Below are 22,102 nucleotides of genomic sequence, written 5' to 3'. Positions count from 1 at the left end.
AATCATAAACAACTAAAATTATTCAGACATTATAACTCATCTGTATTGATCGCTGCTCACTTTTCAGGAGATTCAAGCTTCGTTAATAAAAGAAAAAACAGCCAACTCCAGGTGCCTTCATTTTCTAAACCCGCTGTTATCATCATTCCCTGCAGATCCTAAATGGGACTGTAAAAATGCAGGAAATATAATATGGAAGGAACTTTAACAGATTTAACAGATGGAGATAGAAATTGCTGGTCTTAGACATCTATATTAAAGTAAGTACACCATGTTAGAGCAAAAGTGAGCTCTAAATGGTATAAGTAAATATATTTACAAAATTACAATGTGAGACTTCAATTGAAATACTAAAATGTTCTGACAAAACGTCACCTAAAATGCACACAGCAGATCTAAAGAAGCAAATGATAACCCAATAGAACACCTCAGCCTTTTAGAAACCTCTGGGATGAATTCAAGCAAAGACTGCAAGCCAGGGTGTTTTGTCCAACCTTAGTGTCTGACCTAACAAATGCACTTCTAAAAGAATAGGTAAATAATCCCATAACCACACTCCTAAACCTTGTAGGCTGTTTTCTATCAAAACCGTTGGTGCACAGGATATGCTGATATCATATTAAACCATATGGCTTAAGAATGTGATTTTCTATGTAAAGACAAGTGACCCAATATTTCTGGCAATATAGTGTTTCTAAATCGAAATGAATGGAATAGGACGTGCTTTTATTTAGTTATTTTCATTCGGAAGTGTCTTTGTGCTGCTACAGCTAGCTTAGCAGTGAGAGAATGTCAGAGGTAAGTTCCTTTTATTTTGTTTCCTAAATTATCCAAAGTCATTAAATACAGCATTCGTTTGGAAAGACATTCATGTATTCATTATTGTGAAGCTACTGCTAACGTGAACAGATTGCTGGCTAATAACCAAGCACATCCTTTCACAGTGAAACATGCGCATCAGCTGCAGTCTGTAGTTCACACACCGGCTACCGTTCTCTCTTCATTACACAAGACAAAAACTGGAACTAAAACTTTAGGGCCAAGTATAAAACGAGTCTGAAAACTTACATGTTTGCGACTTTAGTGACTTGAATAATAGTCTCAAACTTGAGTCGCCATCTCTGCTCCATGGACATTCAAACTGGCCTCTGAACCCATCTTTACAACCAAATGCCTGGAGCTGTTTAGCTGCTCCTCTTTATTGTGTCAGGTACAGTTCGTATTCAGAAGAGTGAAGGTCCTAAAACTGAGCCGTAGGCCTACTGTCAAACAGAAATGTATGGTACACCGCAACCATAATCACACATGATGTAGCTATAATTTTGACAAAATGAGTCTGAAATAGAACATACCAAATAAACTTGGCAAAAATGTTTTAAAAACTAAATAAACTGTGAAAATAATGTTTTCGCTCAAATGACAAAATTTGCTATTAAGTCTTTTTGGTACCGAGTGCTCTGCCAACGTGAAGTTTACTTACAATTTAGAGGAAAAGTCTTTGGTAATCTGAAACAAACGTGGGGGACAGACTGTACATACATCAAGAAGTTCTCCTGAAGTCACGCAATGATGGGATTCTCTCTTGGCCAACAAATCCCTGCGAGCTGCACTCCTCCTGGTGTCTGCTTAATATCTCAAGCAAGAAAGCTTGGTGTGATGATGACCTTCCTTTGCAGGATGAAGAGACCTTTACCTCTGCATGATGACATTTGCCAGAAAGCTGACTCCTTTTCAACTTGCATGGCAAAAATGCTGAAATTTAAGCCATAAAACACTCTAAACTCTTCAGATTATGATTCTTCTTCACATTCTTAATACAAAATAGCTGAGGCAACTTGTTGCAATAGTTTTTAAGGGGTGCAATCTATTTATGGGACTGGATTTAGGACAGGGAGGATCTGAAACTGTGTCAATTTAGTTTCATGGGTTCTTTCTGCTAAAGGTTTAGTCTGATGGAGCATCCTCTCAGTTGTTTGGGTTTTCATAACATAATGCCTGTCTACCTGACTTCCAAAGTTTGCAGGAGGGCAGAAACTGCCCATAGTATGTAGGAGTAAGTAAAGGATCACAGAGCTTGTTGCTTAGGACATATTCCTGAGGAACAGTGTCTCTTTACTTTGGATATTAAACTGCAGGCTGAGAGTTTTTGTCAGTATCTACAGAACGAATTGATTTCCGTTAACGACCATCGTTGAATATTTTAAAACATCAGTTATATGGTTATTGTATATTTCAGTTCAATTTAACCCATCTTTGTTTAAAAACAAATTGTTAAACCAATAATATAAATTTACAGCTACTTTATTTTATAAGCCTCATGTTGCAATTCTAAGTTTATCTTGCAGTTTACAGCCCCTATTAGACGCTGGTATTTTACCCCTTGTGTCATGATTTGTGGGTGTTTTTGGGTTCTTCTTATTATTATTATTCTTCATAGGTTTTGAATCATGCTTCTGTTTATTATTTTCCTGGTCATGCTTCAGTTTTTGTCTTCTAGTTCATGTTTTGCCAAGTTAGGTTTTTTGGATCTGGTTATGCTTTAGTTTCATGGTTTTATTACGAATCAGAAATAGGCGGACCCAAGATTCAGCCAGACACAGTACTGAAAATTTAAAAGGTTTATTCAGCCACAGGAAAACGTCACTCAGGTGAAACTCCACACAGCTTCCAGGAATCACTGGAGCAGAAAGAGGGATTAGTGACTTGTAGTTTCTCCAGATATTGCAAGGATCAGAAAAGTCACTAACCTGCTTTTGTCTTGAGTGGAACTTGAAACCCAGAGGGGAAACCTCAGTGGGTGGCAGGCGGTGATCTCCACAGCACAGGTAAGAAGTGACTCCAGGCTGAATAATCCAAAGGCAAGGCTGGCTCAATAATCCAAGGACAGAAACAGGGTCAATGATCGGAACAAGAGACGTCAGGCAAGGGGCAGAGGCATAAACCAGATGCAGGAAACAGGGTCAAAACCAAAATCCAAACAGTCTGACAGGGAGCAGGCAGAGGCATAATTCCAAAAGGCAAGGCCAGGTCAAGAACAATGATCAGACAGGAAGGAACGCTGGATATCTACTCACACAATGGATTTCAAAAATCTGGCACCATCTGCTTGTCATAGTCAGTATATATCAGGGAAGACACAGGTGCTTGGCATTCCACAGATTGCACTACACTGCAGCAGCCACCAGGTGCATCTAATCTGCTGATTGCAGCCAGGGAGACAGGGTAGAGCAGACGTGCCAGAATCATAACAGGTTTACTAGTTGTGTTTCTATTAGTTTGCATTCAAGAGTCTCTGTTTTGTTCCAGCCACGTTTTGTTCTCTCCTGTCTGACAATTAACTTTATTCGGTTCACCTCCACCTAGCATTCAGTCTCCTCGTTTCACCTGGTTCTTGCTCCATATATACACCTCTGTTCTGTTCATTCCTCGTGGAAACATTTCGGATCATATCACCGTTTTCAGCTGGTAGTTATGGATCATGCTATGCCTCTCTTGCCTGCCTTGTTACTGTTTTATTCCTGCCTCCTCTTATGAGTGAGTTGTGTTTTTCTAAAGATTAAAATCTTCTACTTACCATCATGCTGCCTGTCCGTCTGCATTCCGGGGTCCTCTGCTACACAAACCTCGACACCGTGGCCATTTTGTACTTTTCTTGTTTTGGTCATTTTGTGTCCATTTTTGGCATCTAACAAGTTTCCGTTAGAAGGTTTAATGCCGGCCATGCATTAGTTTATACCCACCTCATGCAGGATTGGTTTCAAATTTGAGAACCGAATCTATACAAAGTCTACTGGAATTGAGGTTATTTGAAACATATCTACCAACAGGAAGTTACTAAGTTATTATGGTTTGATCACGGGTCATAATTTCTTATATTTCATAAGCCAGGGATCAGAACCACAATCAGAGGTAGTTACTAAAATTATCCACTAGAATGGTGGAGCTACTCACTACTGAGACCTTTTTTGACACTTATAGTTCGGTTTTGTTTTATTTAATTGACTGATGGCCTGGAACGTTTGAGCAACTGATGAAACGTCTGTTTTGATTTGATTTAATTTTCAGGAATTTGCCTACTTCATTTGTATTGATTCTTGCTCCTGCTTCTTATTTTGCTTGTTGAACCTTACATTTTGGCTATGATCTATCAGCGTGAAATGCAAATACAGTGCTTGTGCTTGTGCTTTTCCTGTTTTTAAAAGTCTCTTAAGATCTTAAGAGTTATTTTGGTTCTAATCTATCATCTTTAATAAGACTGAACTGGCCCAAACACTTATCAGTAGCAAAATCAGGTCAAATAGAAATCTTTTAAAGATAATATACAATAGAATTTAAATATATGTGAGATCTCCATTAATAATCAAATTATTTAAGAAATAAACAGATTTTTTGGTGCGCAGGTATGAAAGGTTGTTTATGGGGATAAATTACATCACACAGTCAAGGTGTGATGGGACAAAATGGTAATGTTTGAATACAAAACTAGGGTAAAAACTTACCCAGAGCCCAAAAGAGTTTTCCCACTTTGGCTATTTATTTAATTTTTGTTGATGTTGAACAACAAGGAATAGCTGGCATGTGTATGACTTGATGTTATCATGTGTTGGATCATAACCAGAAACTCCATTATGCCTTGACAGCCTCAGACCCCCATCAATTCTCAGAGGAGCCCATCTTCTCTTCATCATTAATACCAACAGGCACTTTTCCAAACCAGAAAGCCACATTTTTCTCTTTTTTTTCTTGCATCTCATGTATTCTTTCTCCATTTTAAGTGTGGAAGAGGGTCTCTGTTTTAGCTTTCAGGGTTGGAAAAATACATTGATTCCAACATTAATTTCACACTAAATGAGTCTAGGCCCTTTTTTTTTTTTAAAGGAAGGAGTTGGCGTGGACAGATTCAGAAAATTTCGCATAATTCAAAAAGACATCCAGTCAGCCAAGCCAGAGAACACGAGTGTGGTTTTCCCAGGCTCCAAGTCCTAGAAGGAGCAATGCTCTGGTCTCCATCATTCACAAAGGCACACTGTTTGAAGAAACGATTTGTGCTTCAGAAAAAACAAATAATACTCATCTCTCAAACTCTAAAATTCCTCTGTAGGTGCATTGTGTTCTGCAGAAGATTGCAGTGCAAAGGTCTTCCTAAATGGAGAAAGTTTGTTCCTTGAGGCAGAAAGCCAATCAGGTCGAACACAGGAGCAATTTCCTTCTAAAGCTTTGTTGAAATGGTCTTCTGCTGAGTTAAAGACTTTCAGTGGAAGCCATCCAACATCTCTCAACTCTTGTATTTTCAAGGACAAACTGATGTGGAAAGCTACCAATGATCTCAGTGAACTGAACAAAATAAAACTCAGACATTTAAAAAGAAAGAATGTGCTCTGACAGCCATAATAAGACCATAAACAGAAGGATTACCAGAGCCAATTAAGACCAAACCTCAGTCTTTGTGTCCGCACATTCTCTGGCTGCTATGTGCCAACCTGTGATTCACATGGGAAACATTTAATGCACAAATACATTTAGCTATGTGGTTTTCTGTGTCGCTGATGGGAACACAAACAAGAAGTTTATCTTTAACAGGAAAACGCTAATTAATGTGCTTCCTTCTGTACTAGTCATCCTAAACATTTGACAATCTTCTTAAATTTAACTACACATGTTGTGAGATTTTTGTATTTTTTTAAAGTTTAAAGAACCTTTAGGTCAAAACATGTTCCTGAATTTTGGATGCCCACAGCACAATGTGATCAGAGAGCAACACTTGGCATACCTCAGCAAAGTAGAAAGGTTGCTTTAAATAATTTTAAGTTGTCTATTGGAGGACAAAATAAGGCAAGATGGAGCTACAGAACACTCTATGGCAGAACAGCAGTAAATCATCACATGACTTAAAAAAGGAACTGAGAAGCGCGTCTGTAATATCTGAAAATTTTAGCTAATAGATATTTTAGAATTACTTTTAAAAGCCTATCAATCTTTTGATATATAAACTAATATCAATCAAATGTGTTGTAGGCCATCAGAAAGATTGAGGAACAGCAGCTCAGCATCAGTTTAAACATATTACAAGTCTAGGTTCATTGAGGGAGACTATAGGAATTTCATATTGCTTTCCAATTTTTTTAGGTTTTGATGTCCTTTTGTTTTCTAGAAAAGACAAAAATAAAAGGTCATATAATGTAAAACATGTCCTGTGTTAGAATGTTTTTTTATGTTTTTGTATGATGTTTTGACACCGTTCATAATGGACAATGAATTTCAATAAAATCTAATGAAATCTGCTATTTTCTGTTAAATAAACAATACACAGTCAGTGGCTGACTGTGCAAAGCACAACACCCATTGATCCTTTTTGAACCTCTTCTATTATACTAAAAAAAAAATCTATGTTGATTTCCATAGGTAAAGTCCAACAATCTGTTTTGCTTCTGCATGACACATGTGACAAAGGGGCCAAATGAGGCTCATTATTTTATGAGAGGAACTACAGCACTGCCTGTATGCACCCCTCTTTACACAGATTTTTGGGCAACTCCTACTACATGAGCATCCAGAGATGTGGTGTGTGTAGCTCCCCTCCAAATGCTGTTTGACCTCCTACATCTATACGAAGACTCCACCCCCTCCATATCCTTCAGACAATCAGTCAGTCAGTCATTTTCTATACTGCTTCTTCCATAGTGGATCGCGGGGAAGCTGGTACCTATCTTCAGCAGTCTATGGGCGAGAGGGTACATACACCCTGGACAAGACGCCAGTCCATCACAGGGCAACACACAAACAACCAAGCACACACTCATTCACACACCTAAGGGCAATTTAGAGAGACCAGTTTACCTAACAGGCATGTCGTTCCCGACTGTGGGAGGAAGCCGGAGTACCTGGTGAGAACATGCAAACTCCATGCAGAAAGACCCTTGGCCAGGAGTTGAGCCCAGGACCTTCTTTTTGCAAGGCAACAGTGCTACCAACTGTGCCAACCATGCATTTTGGGCTTTGTTAGTATCAGTGTCACAACTGAGGCCCATGTATCTGTATTTGCCTTCAGACAATGAAAGTGCAATTTTGTTTGATGGTATATTTTAGGGCTACACCTTGGCATGGTCATTGTCTTTAGAGCAAGAAGGTCCTGATTTCCAACCCAGCCTGGGGTATATCTGCATGGAGTTCTCCCCCATGCATGGGTTCTCTCTGGGTACTCCTGCATCCTCTCACAGTCCACAAATATACTTTTACTTGTTCTCGTTGTCTTCCGCTTATCTGGGACCGGGTCGCAGGGGCAGCAGACTCAGCAGAGACACCCAGACGTCCCTCTCCCCAGACACCTCCTCCAGCTCCTCCGGGGGGAGCCCAAGGCGTTCCCAGGCCAGCCGAGAGACATAGTCCCTCTAGCGTGTCCTGGGCCGTCCCCTGGGCCTCCTCCCAGTGGGACGTGCCTGGAACACCTCCCGAGGAAGGCGTCCAGGAGGCATCCGGTATAGATGCCCGAGCCACCTCAACTGGCTCCTCTCGATGTGGAGGAGCCAGTTGGACCAATTTACGTACATCTTATGTAAATTTGTCTGTCCTCGGGTTTAGTGTGAAGTCTGCATTGCTTTATATTTTTGAGATACATTTTTTCATATTTAACTTGTTTTAATGCTTTTTTAATGTATGCTATCCCTTTTTAAATTAATTAATTCCCAACAAATAATTAAAAATATATAATATTATTGTAAGTTGGTTGTGTAATTGATTAATTAATTTCCCTACAGATTAATAAAGTATTTTTGAATTGAATTTGAATTGAATTAATTACTAAAAGTGAGGAAAAAATGCTTAGATTTTAATTTTGTTTAACAAAAATACAGACAGCACATTGGAGGGCAACTGGACTCCATGCTTGTGTCAAAATAAAGTAACGGTGAGGTAATGCACCGTTCATTAGATCCATGTGGCCTCTCACACAAAACAGTTGCATGAACACAATCACACACACAAACACAAATGAATTAAGAGCTCAAGTCACACAGTTACGTAACCTTAGTGATAGTTTGGAGAGTCTGTTGTGAATTTGTTCACGACAGCTGAATGAGAAGAGTAGCGACACTGAGATGTGTATAAATCACCGTAAACCTTTCAACCCAACAGGCTTACTGTAGATCTCATTCGTTTTCCGCATCTGCAGTGTCTAAATAGAGCCTCTGTGAATGTTAAGTGTAAAACATTCAAACGCATGTCTTGCCCAAGGAGAACATTTTACCTGCATTTTGGGCTTGTTAGTATCAGTGTCAGATATGTGGCCCCTGTATCTGTCTTTCTGACTCTGCCTGTGCTGCGTACAAAAACTAATATAGAAATGTATCTGTGTGTGAAGGAAGGATTTTGGTTTGGTAACCACAGCTGCTGCTGCAAACAAGGAACAGAAACAGAACACTTCCCAGCTGGATCTGGGCCCTAACCTGGACACACACTCTGAGCTGTGAGGATAAAACCTCGGAGCCAGAGAAGTGCATACATGCCACCCTGTTCCTTTCCTCATCCGAATTCATCCCCCTATATTGCAGGAGGAGGCAAACTCTGCAGGAGAATGGGCACTCTGTTCAGGTCATGATGTGTAATGAAGAATGTCATCTATGCTGACATGGAGGTAACTGAACTGAAATTTGAAACTCAGATAAGATTCACGGGCAAAGGACATTAAAAAACATCAGAACTCAAATCCAGTTCTCTAAGAGATAGAGATCAATCCATCCTGACACTACCACTAACATGTTTTGAAATCATTGTTATTTACAGAAAAACTAGAACATAAACGTCTTAAGGCCACCTCATAGCATCTCTATCGGATTTAGGTCCCAGTTTTGACTAGGTCAATCCAAAATCTTCTTTATTTATTTATTTTTCTAAACATTCAGGGTGGGACTTGCTGATGTGCATTCAATCATTGTCCTCCTGTAAACCCCATTGAGGTTAGGGTCATGAACTGATGGCCAGACGTTCTCCTTTAGGGTTTCTGATAGAGAACAGAACTCATAGTTCCATCAAGTCATCAAGATCTCAAAGCACCAAAGCTGACCCACACTGTCATCCTATTACCACCATGTTTAATTGTCTGTTGGCTTTGTTAGTTTTACACCAGATGTTGTGGGACACCTTCTAAAAGTTCCACCTCTCTCTCATCAGTCCACAGAACATTTTCCCTGAAATCAATAAGATGTTCTTTGTTCTTGAATTTCATTAGATCAGGGAATGATGAGTAGTTTTTTGATAACTGACAGCCTACTTCATGTAGGAAAACAGGTGCTATTTAGATGTTATACTGACTCTACAGATCTGTCTGTAATGAGGGAGGCAAGTGAAATTGAATTTAGCATTCCAGTGGAGGGTTACCTTTTCACATGGGGATAGGTTGGTTTGGATAACCCTTTCCCTTAATAAATGAGGTAATCATTTTAAAATTGCATTTTGTATTCACTCTGGGTATCTTTGATATTAAAACTTGCTTAATGATTTTGCGATCATTAGCAAGTATTTAAGGACCATTTAGGTGTTTAGGTGTTTCAATATTCAATATCTGAGTTTATTGGTGACATGCTCTGTTATACATGTATAAGGTACAGTAAGTTATAACCTGGAGTTTGTCCATGCGTATAACAAACTGGTTCTGTTATGATTATTGGAATTCTGTGGAAATGTCCAGCATTACTGCATTCAAACTTTTAGCATTCCTAAGAGGGAACAAGAGAAAGCACATATTTAGAAACAGCAAGTCATTTTTGGGAACATTCAGAGTGGTTCGCCTGAGTTTACTATGTGCGGACTCTAACAGCTGGTGAGTCAAAATATTCCAAGACAAACACAGCTGACGATGAAAGGTCACCTTCCTACATGACACATCTGGCTTGATTCATTTTAAAAATGTTTTTTCTTGTTCATTAACTCCCTTATTAGTTACAGATGTTTTACATATAAGCGTAAACACAATCCGTAGCATAAAGCAAATAAAATACAGGCCCATATGATTGTCTGTGTAGGTTTGGATCATACCCCTTGTACATTTACTTGTTTTGGCGTACATTTGTATCCAGCCCCCCTTGAGCTGATTGTTTAACTACATTTACAACTGCAGGTTTTTGTGGTATTGTTCTTCCAGCTTCAGCATCTAGAGACACAGATTTGTGCCCATTCTTCTTTGAAAGATAACCCAAGTTCACCCAGATTGGATGGAAAGACCAATTCTTGCCAAAGATTCTCAGTTGGATTTAGGCCTTGATTTTGTCTGAGCCATTGTAACACATTTTTATTCCTCTGTCTAAGCCTTTTCATTGCTGTGTGTTTGCCATCCTGCTGGAAGGTGACCCTCCACCTGAGTCTCAAATCTTTTGCATCTTCTAACAGGTTTTCTCCTAGGATTGTCTTATGTTCCATGCAAGAAAAGCCTCCCCATAGCATGATACTAGCACTATCATGTTTTAGCATAGGGATGGTGTTCATTGTGATGTGCAGAGTTAGTTGTCCTCCACATATAGTGTTTGGCATGTACAGTACAGACCAAAAGTTTGGACACACCTTCTCATTCAAAGAGATTTCTTTATTTTCATGATTATGAATAATGTAGCTTCACACCGAATGCATCAAAACTATGAATTAACACATGTGGAATTATATACTGAACCAAAAAGTGTGAAACAATTGAAAATATGTCTTTATATTCTAGGTTCTTCAAAGTAGCCACCTTCTGCTTTGATTACTGCTCCGCACACTCTTGGCATTCTGTTCATGAGCTTCAAGAGGTAGCCACTTGAAATGGTTTTCACTTCACAGGTGTGCCCTGTCAGGTTTAATAAGTGGGATTTCAAGCCTTATAAATGGGGTTGGGACCATCAGTAGTGTTGTGCAGGAGGTGGATACAGTACACAGCTGATAGTCCTACTGAATAGACTGTTAGAATTTGTATTAGGGCAAGAAAAAAGCAGCTAAGTAGAGAAAAACGAACAGCCATCATTACTTTAAGAAATGAAGCTCAGTCAGTCCGAACAATTGGGAAAACTTTGAAAGTGTCCCCACCCAAGTGCAGTCGCAAAAACCATGAAGTGCTACAAAGAAACTGGCTCATACGAGGACCGCCCCAGGAAAGGAAGACCAAGGGTCACTCCTGCTGCGGACGATAAGTTCATCCGAGTCACCAGCCTCAGAAATCGCAGGTTAACAGCAGCTCAGATTAGAGAACAGGTCAATGCCACACAGAGTTCTAGCAGCAGACACATCTCTAGAACAACTGTTAAGAGGAGACTGTGTGAATCAGGCCTTCATGGTAAAATAGCTGCTAGGAAACCACTGCTGAGGACAGGCAACAAGCAGAAGAGACTTGTTTGGGCTAAAGAACACAAGGAATGGGCATTAGACCAGTGGAAATCTGTGCTTTGGTCTGATGAGTCCAAATTTGAGATCTTTGGTTCCAACCACCGTGTCTTTGTGCGGCACAGAAGAGGTGAACGGATGGACTCTACATGCCTGGTTCCCACCATGAAGCATGGAGGTGGAGGTGTGATGGTGTGGGGGTGCTTTGCTGGTGACACTGTTGGGGATTTATTCAAAATTGAAGGCATACTGAACCAGCATGGCTACCACAGCATCTTGCAGCGGCATGCTATACCATCCGGTTTGCGTTTAGTTGGACCATCATTTATTTTTCAACAGGACAATGACCCCAAACACACCTTCAGGCTGTGTAAGGGCTATTTGACCAAGAAGGAGAGTGATGGGGTGCTGCGCCAGATGACCTGGCCTCCACAGTCACCGGACCTGAACCCAATCGAGATGGTTTGGGGTGAGCTGGACCGCAGAGTGAAGTCAAAAGGGCCAACAAGTGCTAAGCATCTCTGGGAGCTCCTTCAAGACTGTTGGAAAACCATTTCAGGTGACGACCTCTTGAAGCTCATCAACAGAATGCCAAGAGTGTGCGGAGCAGTAATCAAAGCAAAAGGTGGCTACTTTGAAGAACCTAGAATATAAGACATATATTCAGTTGTTTCACACTTTTTGTTCAGTATATAATTCCACATGTGTTAATTCATAGTTTTGCTGCCTTCAGTGTGAAGCTACAATATTCATAGTCATGAAAATAAAGAAAACTCTTTGAACAAGAAGGTGTGTCCAAACCTTTGGTCTGTACTGTAGGTCAAAAAGTTCTATTTTAGTCTCATTTGACCAGAACACCTTCTTCCACATGTTTTATGGCTCTCCTTCATTGCACATGGCAAACTGTAAACTTGACTTCTTATGGTTTTCTTTCAACTAGGACTTTTCTTCCAGGCAGTCTTCTAGAAAGGCTAGATTTGTGGGGTGCACTACCAATGTCAACAGATTCTCCCACCTGGATGTCTACATCTCCTCCAGAAGTACCATGGGCCTCTTGGTTGCTTCTCTGAGCAATGTTCAGGTAACCCATGTTAGAAATCAGCGTTGAGCCTCACTCATGGAGTACCTCCTTGAGACAGCTGTGCTCCTTTCATAAACCAGATAGATATCTGTTTAGTGTGTTTTCCTCTTCCTAAAAAGCAAAAAGAGAACATTTAACTCATACGGTAAGATGTGGATAAGCTTTCTTTTGCCAGCAGGATTAGACCAGACTAAAGCACCGAGTGGTGAACAGAAACTGATTTGACAGTGAATAAACGCTGGAGTTTGTGACCTTGAAGTGTTCCTTTCCATACTCATATTGAATGGTGTTGATAAAAGGGTCAAATTTAATCAAGTAAAAAGACTGGTCTCAAATAGGAACTTGTTTTTTTGAGGGTCTCTTCAAAATTATTAGATTAATTGAATTAAATAATTTCTTTTATACAATGCTTCATATTGAAGCAGGTTTTGTTTTTCATTAACACTGCCCCTTCCAATGAGCCTAGTACTGCTTCAGTTGCCAATAATTACCCATCAAATAGTGATAAAACTGCTACCCACCCCTATCCTGGCCTGTCAGTTAAGGTGGGTGGTCATGTCTTGGTGGGTGTGCAGTTGTACCATCTATTGAGATTAAATTACACATGGGTGGACTGTATTTAATTATTAGGGGACTTCCAAAGGCAAATGGTTGCATATGTATTTAGTGGCATCCAAGTCAAGGGGACTAAATAAAAATACAGGGCACAATTTTCAGACTTTTTACTTTTTTGTAAAAAAATGTCAAGAACTCAATTAATTTCCCTCGACCTAATAGTTCTAAGTAGTCATAAGCTTGTGTAGACACTGAATGAGGTCATTAGAAATAAATCTGCTGTCCATAGACCAATATTCTTTTCTTCAGTTTTCTCAGATGGCAACCCCCCCATCCCCCACTCGAACCATAGATACCAAGGATGAAAAGTCTGAGATACAAACAGACAGAGAGTCAGACAGCAGATGATAGACAGAGACTATAAGGGAGGCTCTGGGTCAGAGCTGAGAGCTCAGACAGACTTATCACACAGAAAGGCTGCCCTCTCTGTGCCCCCTGCAGCAGCAGCGACCATAAACAACTGTTTTACCTTTCATCCCCCCATTCTCTGCACTACCTGTTAACCTGTGACCCCTTACACACAATCTCTTGCATCCTGACCTTTGACCCTTTCCCCCTTGGAGGTCATGGTCAGTGTCCTGTTATCACTCTACAAATTCTGTTTCTTTAACTTTTCCTTCACGCGTTGTAAGGAATGATGTCCTGTGTTCATTTACCGACAACCGGGTTGCTAAACCAGATCAAGCTTTGCGAACTGCTGGGAAATGATCAACAAAACATAACGAGAAGATGGGGCCGAGAAAGATGGCTGACGTGCTGCTTGTGTTTGTAATCTCAGCAGAGATGGAAACCAGATGTCAGGATGAGGAGAACTGGGAGGCAGAAGGAGCAAGACTGAGTGGAGAGAAGGTAGATGAAGGCCAAGAGAGAAGAATAACAGCGTGTACCCCCTGACTGGCTTGTTTTAATTCCCAAATGGCATCTGCAGAACTGAAGAAAGAAAAGGAGAATGAATGAGAGGGATCTACCAGACCCCTTAAATCCACTCATTTTCCTGGTTTAATAACGTTGATGGAGCATAACATAAAGCATAAAATGCTTTGAAAAATTGTCACCAAACATTCCTTTATGTTATTACACCCTTTGTTTGCAATATTTGTTTTTTTTTTCCTCTTCTTTGTTTTACCTATTTTCCTCTATATTAGCAATACAACAAACCATGACAATATGAGTCCACAATACTCCCTAAGGACAATCTGACAAAAGCAACATATTGCATGCTTAATCTGTCACCTTTGATGACTTCAGTCTGGGAGTTCGGTGACCTGCTTTTTCAAAGGAGCAAAACAATTAAGAGCTGGGTTTTCCAGATGGGTACACTGACCAAAATGTGAATAACCCCATATTGCTTTGAAATTTGTTGCAAAAATGTTTGCTCACGGCTCAAAAAAACACAGTGGGATCACAGTTAGTGTCATCCAATTGTGAAAAAGCAGAATTTCAGTTTATTTCACAAAATGCAACTATATTTTTATTTTTTCTTAATAGCCAAACCAAACCATAGAATCCCTGAAAGGCGAGGGCTTTTTTCTTTTCCTACAGAAACCTGTTTTCTAGGTCTGACTAAATTTTCTTTTCTCACAACTTTAGCATTATCTGCAAGTAAAAAATTATTCTAGAATGAAGATTTTTCATTATTTTGGTCTTAAAACAGTTTTTTTTCCTGAAAGGCAAACAAACAAACAAACAAAAAAAAAAGAAATCTGGTGGTCTACAAAATCTGTGGTTTTCCATTAAGGGTTTCAAACCACAAAAAACATTTTTCTGTCATTTCTGAAGCTAATTTGTCTGTTTGGTCTTGTAATACTTTTTTCTACCACTAGAGGCACTGGAATAAAACCACAGGCCTTCACAAACAGCTGTGTTCAAATTGTCAAAGCCTCTCAAATGCATTTCTTCTCACTTGCCTTTCAGGGCAGACCAAAAAAAGAACAGAAAAATATTGTTTTATAGTCAGAAAGACTTGGATGATGGGACAGAACATAAAGCTTAAAACCAACAACGTTTTTGGTTGTTTTTTGTTTTTGCTCACACAGGAAAAAAAAGTTCCCCGAAGCAAACAAAGCTTAGAAATACTTTTTTTCAATAAATAAATGAAAATGTTATTTGGAAATGGCGTTTTGCATTAGCTCAGATTATTTTTCTCTGATATTAGGTTTTGTATGGTGAAGTGAAACATGTGAGTTTAACAAAAAAGGTCAGCTTCTTCCGATCCGTGGACCGGGTATTGAAACTATGAATAGAAAATTAGAAATTTGACTGATTCCAGGAGATTCTGAATTTTAGTTCCCATTTCAATCGATTCTCGAGACTCGATGCCAAACCCTAATGTTCATAGATGCTCTCCATCCAAGCATAAGTAGTATATCGCTGTATATTATTTGTCAAATGATGGTGTTTCAATTTGTATGCTTGTTTTTGGAGTTTGCTTGTGCAAAAGCAAAAGGTATTACACATTTTTAGAGGGTTCTGAATGTGTACAATTTAATTCAATTCAATTCAGTTTTATTTGTATAGCGCCAATTCACAACACATGTTGTCTCAAGGCACTTCACAACAGTCAGGGACATACATTCCAATTAATCCTAACCATTGAACAGTGCAGTCGGAGTTAGTTATTTATTCAAATTGGATAAAAAGATTTTCTATCTAAGGAAACCCAGCAGATTGCATCCAGTCAGTGACTTGCAGCATTCACTCCTCCCGGATGAGCATGTAGAGACAGTGGACAGTCACTGGCGTTGACTTTGTAGCAATCCCTCATACTGAGCATGCATGTAGCGACAGTGGAGAGGAAAAACTCCTTTTAACAGGAAGAAACCTCCAGCAGAACCAGGCTCAGTGTGAGTGGCTATCTGCCACGACCGACTGGGGGTTTGAGAGAACAGAGCAGAGACACAAAAAGAACACAGAAGCACTGATCCAGGAGTACTTTCTATGGGAAGGAATAGTAAATGTTAATGGATGTAGCTCCTTTAGTCGTTTCACCTAGAAAGAAAGAACAGATGAACTTTGAGCCAGTTTTCATGGTTAGAGTCTGAAAGAGAGCACATAGAGTTAGTTACAGTTAAGCTCAGTCAATCACCATGTCTAGAAGAGAGAATGGGTTAAACACTAAAAGACAGGCCTATGTGGATCATCGGTAGAGGGTGAGCATTAAGTTGTTGCCAGCAGAAGCTCGGACGATTCCCCTCTCCAGAAAGGTGTCACAGGTAGATTCAGAGCCAGGCCAGGTGTAGCTTCTAGGAAGAGAATAGAAAGAACAAGTTTAAAATCTGAAATAACAGCAAATAATGCAAAATTGGAGAGCAGTGTGAGAATGTAGCGAAGAGGGTGAAAGTGCTCGTTATGTCCTCCAGCAGCCTAAGCCTATAGCAGCATAACTACACAGATAGTTTCAGTTCAGATTAATTAGTTAAAAGGCGCTTATTTACAACAATGTCGTCACAAGGAACCCCACAAAGGGTCCCACTGATGGTCATTGTTATACTAAAAACCACAAGGATTGGGATACCTCTCTCTGTCAGACTGATTATAACCATTGGAAAAGAGAAGGGGTCACACAGGTAGCAGAAATGGAGGGTGTGTTTGCACCTCAACCATAACTAAGCCGGTTTAGGCTAAACCTGACTCCCCCTTACTCCAACCAACAAGGAGGGAGGAAGGCTCCCTCTCTGATAACCTAACCCACTCTAACTATAAGCTTTATCAAAAAGGAAAGTTTTAAGCCTAGCCTTAAAAGTAGACAGGATGTCTGCCTCACGGACTAAAGCTGGAAGCTGGTTCCACAGGAGAGGAGCCTGATAACTAAAGGATCTGCCTCCCATTCTACTTCTAGAGACTCTAGGAACCACCAGTAAACCTGCAGTCTGAGAACGAAGTGCTCTGTTAGGAACATATGGAACAATCAGATCTCTGATGTATGATGGATCTAGATCATTAAGGGCTTTATATGTGAGGAGGAGAATTTTAAATTCTATTCTAAATTTAACAGGGAGCCAATGAAGGGAAGGTAAAATAGGAGAAATATGATCTCTCTTTTTAATTTTCATCAGAACTCTTGCTGCAGCATTTTGAATCAGCTGAAGGCTTTTAACTGCATTTTGTGGACATCCTGATAGTAAAGAATTACAATAGTCCAGCCTTGAAGTAACAAATGCATGGACTAGTTTTTCAGCATCACTCCTGGATAGGATATTTCTAATTTTGGCAATGTTCCAGAGGTGAAAGAAGGAAATCCCAGAAACCTGTTTAATATAGGATTTAAATGACATGTCCTGGTCACAAATAACACCAAGGTTTTTTACTTTATTACCGGAGGTCAATTTAATGCCATCCAGGTTAAGTGATTGACTAAGCAGTTTATTTTTTAAAGACTCAGGTCCAAAGACAACAACTTCTGTCTTGTCTGAATTTAGAAGCAAAACATTTAAAGTCATCCAAGTTTTTATATCTTCAAGACATGCTTGTAGTCTATCTAACTGGTTGGGCTCATCAGGATTTATGGATAAGTAAAGCTGAGTATCATCAGCGTAACAGTGAAAATTTATCCTATGCTGCCTGATAATTTGACCTATTGGAAGCATATATATAGTAAAGAGAATTGGCCCAAGTACTGAACCCTGTGGTATTCCACAATTAACCCTGGAGTTTAAAGATGATTTATCATTTACATGAACAAACTGGAATCTGTCAGACAAATAAGATTTAAACCAGCCTAGCGCTTTTCCCCTGATCCCTACAGCATATTACAGCCTTTTTAAAAGAATATTATGGTCGACTGTATCAAATGCAGCACTGAGATCTAACAGAACCAGAACAGATACAGGTCCATTATCTGAGGCCATAAGAATATCATTAGTGACTTTCAGCAGAGCTGTTTCAGTGCTATGATGAGCTCTGAAGCCTGACTGAAACTCTTCAAACAGGTCATTGCTGTGTAAATGCTCCCACATTTGATTAGCAACTATTTTCTCAAGAATTTTAGATAAGAATGGAAGATTGGATATAGGTCTGTAATTTATTAAGTCATCTCGATCAAGCGAAGGTTTCTTAAATAAAGGTTTAATTACAGCTACCTTAAAAGCTTGTGGTACATATCCATTTACTAAGGATAAATTAATCATATCTAAAATGGGGCTGGTAATCAGAAGGAACACTTCCTTAAATAATTTGGTTGGGATTGGGTCTAACAGACAAGTTGAAGGTTTAGATGAAGCTAATATTTCTTATAACTCAGGAAGCTTCACAGGATCAAAACAGTCCAAACACAAATCAGGTTCTGCAGTTATTTCCAATGTTGTCTCACTTGCTGAGGATGTGGTAATCATATTTAAGGTGATGCTTGTTCAGTTTTATTTATTCAAAGACTTGTTTTCCATACATTAACTTTAAGCCTCAATCAGGCCTTAGTGTTTGGAAATCTGAATGTGCCTGTTTCCAGGAAATATATATTTGCATAATCACAGCTGTATTAATAGCAAAATAGATATTGGTTGAAGTAAAGCTGTTCCTTGTGTTCTTGAACTAAACCAGGAATAGAAAGAAGAAGAACCAAAACATCAACAACAACAACACTTTAAGGGCAGTTTGTCTTCTGGTGGGTCTGTCTGCTTCTGGTATTTCCTGCATTTGGACCACGTACATTCTTGTGGTCTCCCATTGTTTACAGTAATCAAACATATATGTCAATCATGTCAATCCACTTGACAGTAGTAATTCCACCACAAGTGGCATTGTTAATGCACCAAACGATCATAGAGACATTTAAAAACATCATCAAAATAGTGAATACAGGCTCTCCAAAAATACCAGAGCAGCAGACATTCTTTCTTATTTAGGCATCAACCTCTGCAGCAAGTGAAGGCAGTAAAGACATCAGAGCTATTGTCTCTCTGTGAAATCATAAAACATCCACTGACACCTATTGTTTAGACTCTCAAAGGAGTCATTATCATGTTGAAGTCCAGGCCTTAAAAAGACAACAACCAACCATCCGGCGGAGCACTCTTTACAACTCTGTGCCTCAACTCCGATTTCTGGAGCTGTGCTTGGTGAAGGTCTTCTGCAGTGGGAGTGGATTTCAAGTGAAAGTAGTCTCCGTTTGTGTTCCCAGTGTTTAGCTCACTCCATTTAATTGTGTGTTCCATCTGTTTATACCAAGGCAGGGAAGTGAGGATCAAGAGATTAGAATTGTGGTTGAGTCAGTTCCTTTTCCTTATATGTATGGCTTGTGGTAATTTTGTTAATGGTGGTAAAAGAAAAAAAGAGCAAGTTTTAAACTGAGGGTGTGAGACCTGTCTGTCCGTAAATGTGTATGAAGTGGTGGCCCGCTACAGTCCCTGGATTGTTTATACTTTATGTTTTTTCACATGTTCATTTAAAACAATTTAAGAAAGGGCCATCACGTGGCTCAGTGGTAGAGCAGGTGCACCATATGCTGAGGCAACAGTCTTCAAAGCAGCCGTTCTGGGTTCGATTCCCTCGGCCATTCACTGCATATCTTCCGCTTCTCTCTCTGCCCTACTTCACTATTCCAGCAACTAATGAATAAAGGCCATGAATGCCGAGAAAACTATAATCCAGTTTGTACTAATGCTAAGGTTGGGTCAAGGTTCATAGCAAAAACCTAAACTTGAGGATGCCTAATTGAATGCAAGTGTAGAAAGTAAGTATGTGTCAAAGAGTTTTTATTTTCAACAGGTAAAAATCTAATCATTGCAAGTAAAAGAAAGTCAGTAAAAAAAGACCTGAGATAGGCAGAGGTTGTTGAAAATCACATGGCCTTTTCTAGCTTTTGTGAATTCTTCTTTACATGTAGTTTATAAATTGCAATTTACTTCTAATAATATATTTCCTTACATTTTATGTAATCATTCTTAAATAAGTTTTCCCTCTTTTCTGAAGCACTTTGAGTTTCCTCATGAATGGTATTTCAAAAGCATTATGTATATCACAAGTGTAGAGATTCAGATGAAATGTACAAACGTTTAGTATTGTTCAATCTGAACCACCTTAAATCACTTCAATAAAGTTTTTGACATATTTTTGAGGCAGATATTAGTTTGAGTTTTTAACTCCTCCAAATTAAACTGCTGCTGTAGCATTGGTTATCCCTTTCTAATAAAGACCAAGGAACACTATTGGTGTTTTATAGCACAATATTATTAATTCTTTACACTAATGCCAAAGTGTGGAGTACGCCATCTGTCCTGTTCTCACTGTATTATATGTTTCATGTTACCAAAGCCACCATTCCTAGCTACACCATGTAATTGTAAATCCTGATTTTTAATGTTGAGTTCCTCAAAAAATGCATTCTCCCACTGAGCAAAACCTACTGATACAAGTGAATCACAAGTGTTACAGTCACTAACTTCTTTGCTGTAAATGGTTAAATTACAGTCATTAATTAAAAAACATGCGTTATCCAGTAAATTCCTGGGAGCCAACATCACAGCTTTATGAGCACGATGGATGGGCTGAGTATCTGGACGTGGTACTCAGTTCATTGTCAGCAAGAAAGATGGACGGTCCCCGAGTGCTGACCTCACATTTGGCTCCCAGCTGAATGACACAACAGATATGAAAATGTTACACAGACATACATTCACAAGGATGACCACTAAATCACCAACATCTGGATAAGAGCTAGAGGAAAGGAGCTGAGTTCTGGCTCCCTATAACTTACATTGCAAAGTTCTGCCTGGCAGGGTTTCTGTTCAGTTCTGAGCTGGTTGAAGTGATTTTGGCTGAGTGACTGACTCTCCTCTGGCAACCTTGAGAAGAGAGCAGATACAAAATGAAGAGGCATGCTTGCCTAACTCCATATTTTAGATGTTTAGATGATCAGAAAGGCCTGTGTTCCAGTCATCTAGACCCATTTTCCTAAAACTCTCATTGCTCTACTGTTTCTTTTTCTCTTTCCTTCTCCACGTCCTTCAATGTTGTCTAAAGAAACTGCATTATTTAAAGGTAATTCCTGGTAGAGACAGATTTTAAAACACTTTACCTGCCTGCACCATTAACTTTTGTAGAGGTCCAGATGTAATAGCTTCTCAGTCTAAAGTTCGTGCATTAACAACAATTTTTTGCTACAATGACCTTTGTCACAGAATGAAAAAATAAAATAACACCCAATAAAATGTAGCATCTGTCAAAGCTACATCTTGTAAAGATGTTCAGAGCAACCAAATCCCGATTCTCCTTTTCTGATCTGCCCAAGTTCTCCATATTGGCAAAAAGAGGACTGATCTATTTTCCAGGCAAACACTTTAGGGGAGGTAAGATAATAGGATTTAGCTTAGGCCATTAAGGAAAAGCCCTTAGGTATTAAAGTTTGGGAAGGAAAAGTAGCAAATTGAATTTTAGGAGATATATTAGCTAAATCTTTTAATGAGAAACAAACAAGGAGAAAAAGAGGAGGTGGACATTGAAACCACTTATTTGAAGATGACATAATCACCTGCTAGCCCCCACGCACAGCCAGCATCTGCAAGGTTTATTGCTTTTCTATCCTCCTGTCTCTGCACTTTTCCCATCCATCTGTACAGAACCTATGTCACGCAAAGGCTATGTTGTAATGTGTGAAGTAGGCAATGATATTTTATATTCATGGATCATTTACATCCCAAGAAACAAAAAAGTTTTGCACTCTTTTGTAGGTTCACAGGGTTGTATACAGGAGTTCACAGAGTTGCCAGTTTGTGGGTGAAGCTTGGAGTGAGATGGCACAGGAGGGGACAGAATTAAAAGAAGGGGAATGTTGGCGGAGTAGAGTAGTTTTTTTCAACAAACAAGTAGAACAGAAGTTTTGAGCAATAATAATTTGTATTGAAAACGTAAGAAGACACTTTACATCAATTGGGAATTGCACTCTAACATTGGAAGTGGATCGGCCAGTTCACTGATGTGGTCAGAACCATCTGGAGCGTAACCTGCTCAAGACTGAGGAAATGACGGTGTACTTCTGGACAACAATTCCTCACACGTCTCCCCTCACCATCCTCAACAACACTGTGTCTACCGTCGATCTCTTCAGGTTCCTGGGAACCACCCTTTCTC

At 39.4% G+C, this 22,102-nt stretch overlaps 1 long non-coding RNA gene across 1 annotated transcript in view; it reads left to right on the top strand.

Moving 5' to 3' along the window:
- LOC124874236 overlaps positions 1-15,144 on the top strand; it is a 40,289-nt gene extending 25,145 nt beyond the window's left edge. Inside the window, exons 2-3 of the long non-coding RNA XR_007039728.1 lie at positions 12,284-12,424; positions 13,821-15,144. This is a non-coding gene — a long non-coding RNA (uncharacterized LOC124874236). The remainder of the gene's footprint in view (positions 1-12,283; positions 12,425-13,820) is intronic.
- Positions 15,145-22,102: the final 6,958 nt, after the last annotated feature.

The sequence above is a fragment of the Girardinichthys multiradiatus genome, chromosome 9 (genome assembly GCF_021462225.1).
Source record: "Girardinichthys multiradiatus isolate DD_20200921_A chromosome 9, DD_fGirMul_XY1, whole genome shotgun sequence".
NCBI lineage: Eukaryota > Metazoa > Chordata > Actinopteri > Cyprinodontiformes > Goodeidae > Girardinichthys > Girardinichthys multiradiatus.
This window is presented reverse-complemented; position numbering and strand designations above follow the sequence as displayed.